Genomic DNA, 13,927 nt, shown 5'->3' with positions numbered 1-13,927 from the left:
TAACCATTTTAAATCACGATACTTTACTCGATCAAACAAAAAATTACGGTGCGGTAATAAATGAGGAAAATAAAAAATAAACGTTGATGAACAATTGTATTTGAAATTTTTGAAAATATTATTTGATAAATATAAATTAAGAATGTCTTAAACTGTATCGAATTGTATGATGTAATTACGACATATACATATTATTTATTAATTATTTATTTACTTATAAAATGTTATACATTAATTTCTGATAAAATTTGTACACAAAGGAACTTCGTTATATTATTTCATTGAATTAATGTTGCTTTAAAAATGTATGTGTAATTCCTTACATATCTTGGATAAACACATACAACCAATTAAAAATCAATAATACATAAATTTAAATAATATATAAATCTTATGCACAAAGGATTATTACCTCGGTCTGTGGTTTTTTTTGCACCCTCGGAGTGTATACGTGGGTATGTCACGTTCGACACTATATTTTCCTACCTTAAAGTATTTTGAAAAATCTAAAGAAATTCATAAAACATCTGTCTATATTGTAGTTGACAATTTTATAGTCATTTTGATAAACATCGTTTATTTAATATTTTCTGGCAGGCTTGCAGTTACAAGCAGATATCACTTTGACTCTGACGCCGTAGATCACAGATGGAGGGTTAATGTATATGGACATATTTTTATTTCATTGCAATAATATGTGTTTATACTCAGAGAGAGTCCTTTTTGTTGAAATAATCTTCTTATATAACATTTCAAGTTTAAAAAAAAAAGTCATTAAAATTTTAACAGCAAATTACGGAATATTCTGCAATGATAGAAAATATTAGAGTGATTATATATATAATGAGTGCAGGATTATAGTAATTAAAATGAAATTCATTGTTTTATGTAGTTTATGACCTGTTAATTATTTAAAAAAAAAATTAAAACGTGCACAAGACAATTCACTTATAATCGAAAGTACTCAAATATAGTTATTCAAGAAATTAAGACAACGACGCATTTTGTGCTAATAATAAAATAAATTCTGTAATTTGCTCTCGATTAATTTGATTCGATCTTGAAGAAACACATAAAATACACGATATGTGTACCGTGCTATTATTCGAAGATTCTTTTTTCGTCGAACGCAATCTGTTTTCTCTCTAATGTAGACAGCTCGCACCCTTTCCCTAATACTGTAAAGAAGACAGAAACTCCTATTAAAACGTGATATTTTAAAGCAGAAGCTTTTTCTAAAATAGGAGTACAATCTACACACAATATGGGCGCGTTGCACAAATAAAGGAAATAAAGGAGTGAAAATCAACGAATGACATACACGAAATGTAAAATGTGTGTTATTAAAAGAAATATTATCTTTTAGCTAAACGGCTCGTTTTCTGGCACCATTTATATGTCTATTACTCTTTCTATGTATTTCAGTGCACTACTATTCTGCAGTAAGTTAAAACCTATTCGAATTCTGACAAATTTCTGATCTTAAAATGCAATTATGTTTTTAAAGAATCTATATTATTTCGAATAATCCTGCGGGGAAAATTATTTGACAATGTTTTTATCTGGACTAATGCGTAGTTTATACGCTTTAAGAGACCGGTCAGACTATAAATTTTTGATCCTTTTTTTAGTTATGTAGCCGAGAAAGTTTAATGATGACAAACCGACTGCTTTATGAAACTCTTTCTCTTAGATATGTTTTGCTCGTAGAACGCAACATTCGATGAGTTCGGATTGCATTCATTCAAAATTCGAAATTTACATGTGCATTATAAATGTCGTTTTTTTTTTCAGCAACACGAGAGAATCGGCAGTATTTTATTCACTCTTTTTGTTCGTCTGAAATAAAAAAAGATAGCCGTAACGGTACCCTCATATTTTCCACGATCTTTAAATTTTTTATAAAGCTATAAAAATACCTATTCCAACGGCATTTTTTTTTTAAACGCATAAAAATGAATAAATGATCTATAAAAACGGCCCTTTATATAGTCCCGGTTTACTTGAAAATCACGTAGCTTAAAAGTTATTTTATTTGCATTATTACAATATATATTTGTTACTCCATTATCCCAGTTTATCAAAAGTTAACATTTATACTTGGAAAAATTTAACAATGAAAAAATATATGTGTGTATGTATGTGTGTGTGTATGTACAATAGATATAAAAATAATATAATAGTCATGATATTAAAGTCTACAAATTATGAAACAGTTATTATATTTACGCTACAAATACTCGTAAATGTCCTAATAAAATCTACTAAAGACGCTATTATTGTTAAAATATCTCGGAAACGGTTGACCGTTTGCACCTAATAGGGGTATCATTACATTCGGGAGAATTTTCTCTGTAAATCTTGCCAAGTTTCATTGAAATCGATAAAGTTCTGACCCTTTCCTTGTTAGACTAAGCGTTGTGAAATTTTTAGAAAAGTACTTCTAATTTTAGGACATATATTGTGATTTGCTGTATTTTTCTTTGCACGGTAGGTGTAAAGTCGGCAATACAATCAAAGCATTCTTCTCTTTTCGGTAACACTTTAAAGCTTTGTCAAGAATTATCTTTCAAAATTTTAATGTGACCGACATTCATTGTTCTTCTTAGAGAAATTTGCATATAAATTAAAATTTACGAGCGCCGTAAATATTTTTCTATAGTATTATTCTTTCTTGATTAATGAAGTAAAAATATTCACAAAACCGTTAACAAAAGTAAAAGCTGTGAAAAAAATCGGCTGGTCTCATTTTTTCCAAATTTTTCTATAGTAAACTTGAAATCTTTGTATTTTATCATTTATCTTCTTGTATGTGCTGCAACTTTCTCAGGCAATTTCTGTCAGGCCCAGCTGCATAGCGTAAAAAATTCAAGATTTATTAGCTAATCCATCACAGAAACATTTTTCAGCATACATTTTCGGTATATTTGTCTCATTTATTTTTATTTTGAATAATACATATATCAGTTCAAGTAGGACAAGAGATATGGGGAAACTGCTATTTTTAACTCTAGAACGTACAGCATAAGTCTGCCAAATCCAATTTTTGCTTGCTCGGAACTTTCTATTTTCGATATTGTTTTAACTTCGTCACTTGACAAAATAAAACTTATCGGTATTACTATCTATTCAAACATATTCTTAAATCTCAGAGCTTCAAAATAGGAAATAGTAAGTCCAAAAATATTTATTTGTAAATATTAATTTGTATCAGAGTTACAGCCTTTAAGTTATGAGTTTCCCAGATTATGGTATGTATTTTCGCAATGTTCTGGAAGCTTTGTATTCTGGTTAAACCTTTATTATTATTATTCTACTGTAATTATATTATAATTATTATTGTAATATTATTATTAAAATATTACATTTTTTCTAAAAAAAAGACATGTTAAATCGATACTCGAATGCACGATCATATAACGTGCTCGAATGTGTCGAAGTCCTCTCGAAAGTCTCGAAGTTGTATTGTTGCTTCTTTTCCGCGATGCCGATTGGTTTTCTCGCTGCGCTTATTTCATGAGCGGCTGTCATGGCATATTTTGACAGTTGTGTGTATCAATATGTGTATAACAGAAATTGATTTTGCTACATTTCGGCATTTCGCTCTACTTTGAATCATGTTTCGCACACCGCGGTGAAAGTACAAAACACGCTCAATTGTTACGCTTTTTGTGAAAGAGACACGAAAATGATATATTCATGTCAGTTCTGGGTTAAGTTGAAAAATGTGTTCTGTTTTCTGTAAATAAAGTCTCTTGTGCCAACACTTAAATGCACAACCGTTGTGACCCTTTTTTAAACTCAGGTATACAAATATATGTCAAACATATTGTCTTTTATGAGTTTTATGTAAAAGTAATTAACTCGGGATATACCATCCATTCGTTAAACACTACAAAAATTACATAAGATAACTAGAAGATTGAAATTAAATGATTCTCGAAAAATGTGATATTCACATGTATATTCGAACCTGGACCCCGAAATAATCGTTTAAACATAATCGTTAAAACTGCGTAACTCTTAAATAAGCGACTTACATTATTCTATTTTACTTTCAAAAGGCTTGGCCAAGCTTCTCGAAAATATATTTTTTTTAATTAATTTTTTTTTAAATTATTGCAAGTACGTAATCTAATTGTATAATAAGATACTCGCACGTCTTGTCGGGGACGTTGCGAGGGTTCGCGCTCTAAATTCTCGATTTATGAGAGTTTGCGACCGTTGCGACGAAAAATTCGGCCGAATTCATAGAAAGCGATAGCCCTTGATGTTTTCGGGGAGAGCCATCGACGATCGGAGCGATCAGCCTTCTGCAGGCTGCAACGCGCAAATGGTGCCCCTCTCTATGGACAAACAACTGACAGCTGACCCACGCTCGTGTTGGGTTGACCATACTTATGGTTCATCTGCTGACACCGCACCGCGGTGCGTCCTTCCGCGCGAGTTTTTAACGTGGACCAATCTCGCCGCGTCGCCCTTTTTCCGGGATTACAACGGACTTTAGCTGCTTTAATAAGGGCTCGTTATAGCCAAGAAGAATGGAACATTCGATGTCCAACATTTGTTTGATACCCTATTTTGAGAGAAAAAGGAAGAAAGAGAAAGAGAGAGAGAGAGAGAAGCAGATTCAAACAATGGATTATATCTCGTAATAACACAGTTCAATAAATAATGATTTTTTTAAATATCAGAACGAGACTAGTCATTTTCCATAGTTTTTTGGATGCTAAATACGAATCCAGTTTCCAAATTGTTCCATCACGTCACAATTTTGAGAAATTTGCAATTAAAGTTACAAAAATGGGCTATTTTTACGTAGTTTGTCAATACTGAACGTGTGAACGTGTGAATACTTGCTATTTATTCTAACAGAAAAGAAAATGACACATGATATACATATAATATTTTTTGTACAATTTCACATTTAACAATAATACAAATTAAATTTTTCTATCCATTTCATAATTTCCCAGTCTTGACGTTTTTGAGAGCTATCTCATCGGAGTAATGTATGATATAGAAAAGTTGTGGGCGGGAAAAGTTGTGATAAAATAAGAGAAATCGAAATCGAGAAAGAGATGTGAATTTCAGCTAAGTGACATTTGGTGTGGTCAAAAACTTTGAAATTTTTTCTCTGCCTGACCCCTGTCACTTCCCCCCGCGCTTCTCTCTTGTTACCCTTACCCCTCCGCTACCCCTTATTCTCGGGCCAGAAGCCTGTGCAGATTGAAGAGCTCTCGTGGCTGAATCAGTTCTTTTTCACAATTCCCAGCTTTTCCTCCTTCCCCTCACCTTTCCCAACCCTCTTTCCCCAACCGACCTTTTTCCCTTCTCACCCTCCCTCCATTTACCTGGTTTTTTTATACTGGTGAAAAAAGAAAAAGAACGGGAAGAATCCTGCATCCTCTCGTATTCTTTGCGCTTTTTGTGCACGCGCGTGCCGCGTTCGACCTTATACATATATATATTATAAACGCACACGTGGATGATTGGCGGGCTATCGGAGCACTGGCCAATAAGAGGGACCCTATAAGATCGACGAGATGTTAACGGAAAAAAAACGGGAGGAAAAAAAAAAGGAGAAAAGAGTGTTGGGGTGTCGAAAGTCACTTGGCGCATTAGACGCGCAACAGGTTTATAAAAAAATTCCGTACTAAATCGTGCACCTTACGTGAGTCAGTGGAAAGTGACTCTCCTAAATTAATATTCTCAGCATACAACCGTCAGCGCTCTGTCCGTCTTAGGTAAACTAGAATGTTTTTCTTCTTTTTTTTCTTCTCTTATAAGAATAGCTTTTCCATACTCGTGCTAATCTCTCAACGTCGATTTTCAGATTCTGATCCCCGATTTCCGATCCCTAGTCCATTCATTTCTTTCTCCTCCTTTACTCCCTCACCTCTCTTGTCCTCCCTCTCTGTCCGGTTTTATATTTTCTGGTTTCTTTTGAGTATCAGTAACTCAATCGCTTGGACATAACTGGACAGAACGGGCGGCTATAATGTTCACCATTAATGTGTACCATTGCCGCGAAGTGTCCACCGTTGCATACATATAGTACAATTCCTTGATTGAAAATAACACGTGGATATATACTACGCGATGAAATAATTAAAGGCGGTGTTAGTCATAAAAAGGATAATTTAACAAGAGACGTATGGGATTTATTAATATTATTAATTATATTAATAAAAATGTAATTAATTTTGTATTAAATTAATTTTTATTTTGTACAGTAACACAGAGGGTATACAACAAATACATTCCGTTACAACAGCCCTTATTAACTTTTCATATAGCATCTATAATTCTTTTCGAATTTTATTTGAAGCAACGAACAGTGAATTCTGCATTTCGCATAGTGTCACGTGAGACCGGTCAAGAAGGGATCGCGCGCTCGTAACCCAAATAAGATCGGGGGGTCACACTGCCACGAGAGGGGTCAGCTATTGAACAATGACCGGGTGAACGGCCTTCTCACCCCGGGGTTAATATGCGGACGGCTAAACATTGGCGACCGGACAATGCGAGATTTATAGGTCGACACATTCGCGACCATTGTCCACCCCGATCCCAATGGACGTCGCGTCGAAGAGAAGAGATTTTTCGATAAATGGCCGGTTGCAGCCGTTTCCAAAACCGCGCGGGCGCGCGCGAGAAACGATGAGAAAACCGGGGAAAATCGCATTTCCGACCCCAGAAAATTTCACCGTTTAATCTCTTCCCTTGCAGTCCCGTTCGCCACCCCTGGCGAAACGCCCGCGATAGCGATGATCGCGGAGGGTTAATAATGAAGCGTATCGATCTCTTTGTCGCTCTTCTCTCTCTTTGCTCTCGTCTATTGCAACCCCCTTTCACTTTCTTCTCGCGCACGTTTCCGTCCTAAACGCGTTCTTTGTCCATTTTTAATACTTCTTAATTAGTCGTACAATTAGTTCCGCGCTCCGCGGTTACTGACAGCAAAGACGTCTGCGTTTCTGACTGTCTTCTTCGTCATCTTCACTAAAACAGCGATCTCACGGCGCGCGTGACGTCCCGGATACAGTTCTGATCGCGCATATGTTTCTCCATATAATCGGATCCGTAGCTTCACGGAACGTCACGTCTGATTATTTTCACGTATAGATTTTTTTTTGTACTGGCCAAAATAAGTCTCCGATGGGCGACTTAGTTCCTCGAGGGTGAAGAATGCGGAGGTCGTTGTACTCTCTTCCTGTGGGGTTCTGCGAAGGAGAAGGACCGGGACGGGTCACGAAGTGACTGAATTCATACGTTAATTCTAACCGAAGTGACCCTGGTCGGGATTTTTTTTCCCTTCATACCTCTACACCTCCCTCCTCGTCGCTGGTTTCTTCCGCGATCCCTCCCTTCGACTCAGCTTCGATTTCGCCGTCTGTCGAGCATCGAGATACACGATACTACGCTAACGAAAGCACGCGTCAAGAAAAAGAAAGAAAAAGAAAGAAAGAGAGAGAGAGAGAGAGAGAGAAATTTCCGCTTTTCCGCCTCAGCTGTGCGCCGCCTTATTCTATTTATAGAGTATAGCGTGGACTCTCGCGTACGTATACGGGGGGATCATTCGGGATGATGGAGAGGGAGAGGGAAATGGGGAGAAAATACGGAACCGCGAGCCGGGAAAGTTTCCCCCAAGGGAAGAAAAGCGGGGGATGAGACACGGCACGCGCTTACCACGCGCCACATGTAAGCATCCTTAAAAAAAGGTCTTTAGAAAAAGCAGTAAAATTAAATTTAAAAAACACGAACATAATCGGTTTGTTCTCTATTCATAAATCTCGGGCGTTTCGTCGCTTAATACACAGAACAAGTTAGCACCTTTTCTTTTGTTAATGTTATTTCATACTTTCTTACCGCACTAATCCACAAATAAATTGACAGATGAAAGTGATTTGTATGAAATGATTTGTATTTCTAAAATGATTAAGCTCTTCAAAAAGTCAAAGAGTTATTAACCTAAGAATTAATTAAAGAGAATAGTTATTTCTTTTTCTTTTTTTGTTTTTAAACAATATTTTGGGATGATTTGAGGGGAGGAAGGTATACTCCAATTAAAAATTATTATTAATTATTGTTATTAATTACATATTGTATATTATTGATTGTTTTATAACTTATTAACATTTGAGGATATTATGTCTATAGATTTATTCAATATTTTCTATTCTGAAAAAAATAACAAGAAATTAAAAAAATATTAAACAAACGGAAGGAGTATATTAAGCAACTTATTGTGATAGTATTTAAAAAAAATAAAAATATTAATTAATAAAACACTTTTGTATTGCAAGTTTTTAATAAAGTTGCACATTTAAAAGTTCGTAAAAATAGTTATTAGAAAAAAACGGGAAACATTATTCATTTTATAACAATTTAAAACAAGGCTAAGTCGCTATCATATAAAATTATTTATTATAATAGTGACACTTAGATGATATTGTGTTTGCTCTTCCAAAATATACAGAAATATTATATTTGTTATTAACAAAACATGTTTTGCAATAGAAAAATTTACAATTATTTTATTATTTATTTTCTAAGCATGATAAATCAACTCTTGATGGATAAACTCTTATCATACTTTATTAATTTTTGTACTGTAAAACAGGCTTGGTCAACTTCCGAAGCCATGACACTTCTGCCTTTTCATCCAGAAGAAGAGTAGGAGAAAGGGAAAGGGGTTCCTCCACTGGATGATTTTCTCTTCTCTATACATGGAAAGAATAATTCGTTGTAGTTTTGGAATTTGAAGAACTGACCATGTTAACGATCACTCGGACTGCGTTCGAAAACTTTACTCGGATGCACACCAGCATCGTTCTGTTCTTGTTCAAGTTTTAGTACACTGAGAAAAAAATATTTTAATTCAAAAAAATATTTATTAGGTGGCTCCTAATAGCATTATTTACTTACTTTTTACACATATTTATTTAGAATTAGATATTTTTATTTAATTGAAATAAAAATATCTAATTCTAAATAAATATGTGTAAAAAATAAGTAAATATGCTATTAGGAGCCACCTAATAAATATTTTTTTGGATTTTTTCTCGGTGTAAGTAACAAAGATAGAACAGCGCGGTGTGCATCCGCATAAAGTTTTCAAACGCAGCTTTTTGGATAATTTTGGTGATTTTTATATCCCAGCAAGCTTTAATTAATTGACATTCCGAATGTGCAACTATCAAAAGCAGGTCTTTTCATTAAGTTAAATTCAAAACCTTCCAAAGAAAGGTATATATGGATTTTAAAGAGCAATAAAGAAATTTATTGTAACCTAAGAATTTTGTGGACTCTGGGGTGTAAAAAAGGTATAACTTTTCTTCTGGCGATTGTAAAGTGAATCCATTCATCATTTAATGTCACAACCCTAAATGTGACTTACGTTTTTCGCAGTCGACGGATATGTGCAAGATCATTCCGTACAAAATAATATTTTAATGGAAGGGCCCGACAAAGGGTCCCGAGTCTATGCGTTATAAGAATAAGTTTTAATGCACTGCAACCAGGCCCTGAAAAATACGAACCCGAGAAGTGAAGAAAGGTATAAAAAATCCCTCCACCGCAAAAATCTTTTGGTTTTGGAATGATTGATCGATCTATAACGTTATTCTCGTAATGTTGAAAGATTCGCATTGATATTCATCGCCATATGGGCGACGTGCAAACGATTCAGCATTATGTACATTTTAGCGGAAAAATATATAGGTGATGTTATAAAATTTCTTCATGACAATCGATCTGTATTTCATAGTTTACAGATTATCTATTTTTAATGAAAGTTTAAAAAAAATTTCACAAGTTTTACTAATAAAATAAAATAATTATTTTGTATAGGTATTAGGGTGTCATTTTGGAGCAACTTTTTTTTTATTTCACGAATAGCATATATACTTGCAGGAAGGTAAAATAAGATATCTGTTAAAATTTTAGCCCTTAATATTAATATTAACAAGTCGCTCATTGCAATTTTTTATTTTTTATTTAGTAAGATAGAAAAAATTGTATAACTATCTAACAAACAGTAATACAGCATTGCGCCACATAGATTTTCTGTAGTAAATTTACCGCTCTACAAAAAAGATCTCTTATCATTTTTTCATAAATTCAACTGTTCAAAAGATATTCAAAGTTAAAGTTTGATAAATTTTATAAAACTTGTTTTTGCTTCTTATGAATTTTGTATCATATCGACTATCAAAAATTATGAAATAATCAATACATATTTTTGTAGAAAATTTAACAATCTACAAAAAAGGTCTCTTATATTTTTTTATAAATATAAGGTTTAAGTTTAAATCTTAATATCGTCTAAATGGTTATATTTATCAAACTTTAACTTTGAATATCTTTTGAACGGTTGAATTTATGAAAAAATGATAAGAGATCTTTTTTGTAGAGCGGTTAATTTACTACAAAAATCTATGTGAGGCAATGCTGTATTACTGTTTGTTAGATAGTTATAAAATTTTTTCTATATATCTTACTAAACGGAAAATAAAAAAATCGCGATGAACGACCTGTTAATATTAATATTAAAGGGCTCAAACTTTAACAGGTATCTTATTTTATCTTCCTGCAAGTATATATGCTATTCGTGAAATAAAAAAAAAAGTTGCTCCAAAATGACACCCTAGTAGGTATATATAAATATATTATTAGTACGCAGAATGTTTAAGTTATCTAAACTATACAATCTATATGCTATATTTATGCATTTCATTACACTTGATTATTGTTAAATCTTTATGATCACAAACTTAAATCTAATTAAAAACAAGAAAAATAAACAAATAGTAAAATGTCTTTTGATATCAACTATATCTTTTATTATAATTCTATTATTTTATTGTTATTATATTATACCTTATTGGTTTATCAATTGTTAATAATTTTCCCTTTTACACCACAACATTGATTATAATATAAACAGTGAGAAATAACTTACTGATCCACGTTAAACGGCGGATGAAACGATTAACAAAGTCGTATATTACCCATACACACACAGGACACGATTTAAAGTGAAGGGTAACTTCGAATACCGACCCCTTCCCGAATGGATGCAACCTGTTGAATGTGAAGAGGGGTTTAAATTTTTTTATGCGCTCATATTACCAGCCACTCATATAATAGATATCAACCTGTCGAGAGAAGGGGAGTTTTTTCTCGTGTCGATCCTATTAGGTACGGCCTTGTTCGCGGAGGGGAAGAGTGTCAAGTACCATTTTTTTCTTTGATCGGCTTTAATTCGTTTGAAAGAGCTCCCTACCTCGAATTTCGAGGAACAAGTGCAATTACTTACATGATCATGGAAGAACGATAGCTTAATATCTTTATTGTCCCACTTATAACCACTTTTTTCCGCTTGTATTTTATATTACTTTTCAAACACGATCTTGTTACATAGGACAAATTGAATTTATCAAGACGGTTTTAATATTGTGCGGAGTTGTTTCTTTAAATACATTGTTAACTAAAAGTAAGTTAAAATAATGGCCTTTGACGCAAAAAATATTTTGTTTACTATATCCTCGAATATCCCTTTTTATATAATTACATATATGTAAAAAGTCCAATTTAAAGGAGTTTCTCCTGCATTTTTTGTATATCAGCAAAAAATTTCCAGCGAGAACTATTTTTTTTTCTGTCGCCACATCAATCCTAAACACAATATAAGTCTAAATAACCAAGTGTTAAGTTTTTACTATCAAAAAAAATGTATTTAATCATAATTTCGGAGAAAGTATTCCTTGATTTCACATTCTCACGCTACACTTCAAAGTTTATTTTTCAGCTTAAAGGATTACCTATACCAAGATGAATAAGCAAATAAAGAGTTGTCCTACCTTGATCAGCCCGAAAAGTGAAAGCTTTTTAACACTGCGCAAGCACCATGTTTTTGGAGCACTCATGCGGACACCCTGGGACTTTTTAATCTCAAAAGGTTTTTGAAAGCGTTTCTGTATTATCAAAAAATCTATAAAAATTCATGTATTATCTTTAAGATTTCAAAAAGTGATTTCTATACTAACATAAGGCTGAAGTAAAAATGCGATTTATTTCATGTTTGACAGTTTATCAACACATATTTTAAGCTATCTAAAATTTAAAACTTTATTTAAAAATATTAATATTTGAGCAAGATATAACAAATTACATAAAATCGTGTTTTTCTGTGCACGGATGGACGGTGTACACGATTCCGTCATTTTAGTTTTCCCGAAACAGAAAAACCAATTTTTTTCACTAATTATATTCTACTACCTTTCGCCTGACCGAGCTTTATTTTATTTCTTTTCAAATTGACGGGGAAAAAATGTTTGAATATTTTTCACAATTTTTTGCGATATCACCGTTTGGAAAAGCATATAGTTTCGAGAAACACGCAAATTTAAAATTTGAATTGTTTTTTAGTTACATATATCATGAATTTTTTTCATCTTACAACTAATCAACTATATACCTGCTCTATATAATGGACCCTTTCTCCTTAATGCCGATCATCCTCAAAGGCTAATCTAGTCCAAAAAGAGATAATCCGACTACCTTTAAACTTCAGTGATCAACGGAACAAGGTATAATGATGCATCATGTGCACCATGCATGAAACGCACAGAATGCACCTTAGGTACACAAGTCCGAACTCGAAGAATATTTTAAATATCCACTTAGGACACCTTTTGCACATTAATTTTAAAACTTTAAACTATTTTTTGAAGCAAAAAAAGTTTTCGATTTTTTTAAATGTCAAAGTAGGATAACGTCTTAAAAAATAAAGACAAACGCTGTGTGTGTGTTTCAGAGAAAAATATCACAAAGATAGTTTTCAATTGTGCTAATCCTCATTCTCGATCATTTTCTGTTATTACCCCGCTATCGAGATTTTTCATTACAATTTCTAAGCTGCTTCTCTAGACTATTTTTATCAAAATCATTGTCAATAAGATTGTGCCTGCTTGACATGTCAATATTTTTGTGCGCACTTTAACCCTTTAAAACTTAATATAAGAAAATGTTTTTTTTTTAAATGTATTTATTATACATACAAATAAAAAAAATATTATCTATAAATAAAAATTAAAAGTTAAAAAATAAAAAGACCTCACCAAATATCTCACTAGAGTGCTCGACAAGTCAAAAAACTAAAAACGGTTTAGTTTTAAAACCGGAAAGCTACTAGTAAAAGTATGAAATAGTGATTTTATAGTGAAACCACTGGAACACGAAGGGTTAAGAATCCGTAAAGTGACAAAGGGTTAAGATTCTTGAATGCTCGAATGTGACAATGGATGATCAGTTTTAATAAAAGTACCATAACATTAAAAAGCCTGGACAGGTAGTATAGAACTTTTTCGGAATGAATTCCAGTCGGAATTGTTTAGTTATTTCCTAGATTTCTATTGTGTTTTTAGGGAAGACGGAATAAGGGCCGATATCACAATCTCCGATTAAAGTGATCCTCCAATTAAACCCACTCTTCGTCTCTGTCTAGAGAGACAGTTAGAAAGAGATGCAGAGTGAGTTTAATCGGAGGATCACGTTCATCAGAGACTGTGATATCGGCCCTAATTCTCGGAATCCATTCCGAAAAGTTTCATAATACGTGTCCTGTTCTTTTTAGCTAAACTTGGTTCATCTTTCCTCTTTTTTTTTTCACGTTGGAGAGAAAAAGAGAAAAAATAAACTCATGCAAAAAGTTGAACTAAAATAGTGAGAGACAGAATAGACATTATTTTTCTCACAAATACCAATCAATTAAATTTTACATATATTTTAATTTTTTTCTTTTACAAAGTTTATCGTCCTCAATTGTACCTATATATACTATATAGTAATCACACGCCCTGCGTAACAATTTTTATGTATATCAGCAGTAACATTCTAATGGAGCGAAGAGGATGGGACATGA

This window comes from Temnothorax longispinosus, chromosome 1 (genome assembly GCF_030848805.1).
Source record: "Temnothorax longispinosus isolate EJ_2023e chromosome 1, Tlon_JGU_v1, whole genome shotgun sequence".
NCBI lineage: Eukaryota > Metazoa > Arthropoda > Insecta > Hymenoptera > Formicidae > Temnothorax > Temnothorax longispinosus.
Note: the sequence above shows the minus strand (reverse complement) of the source record.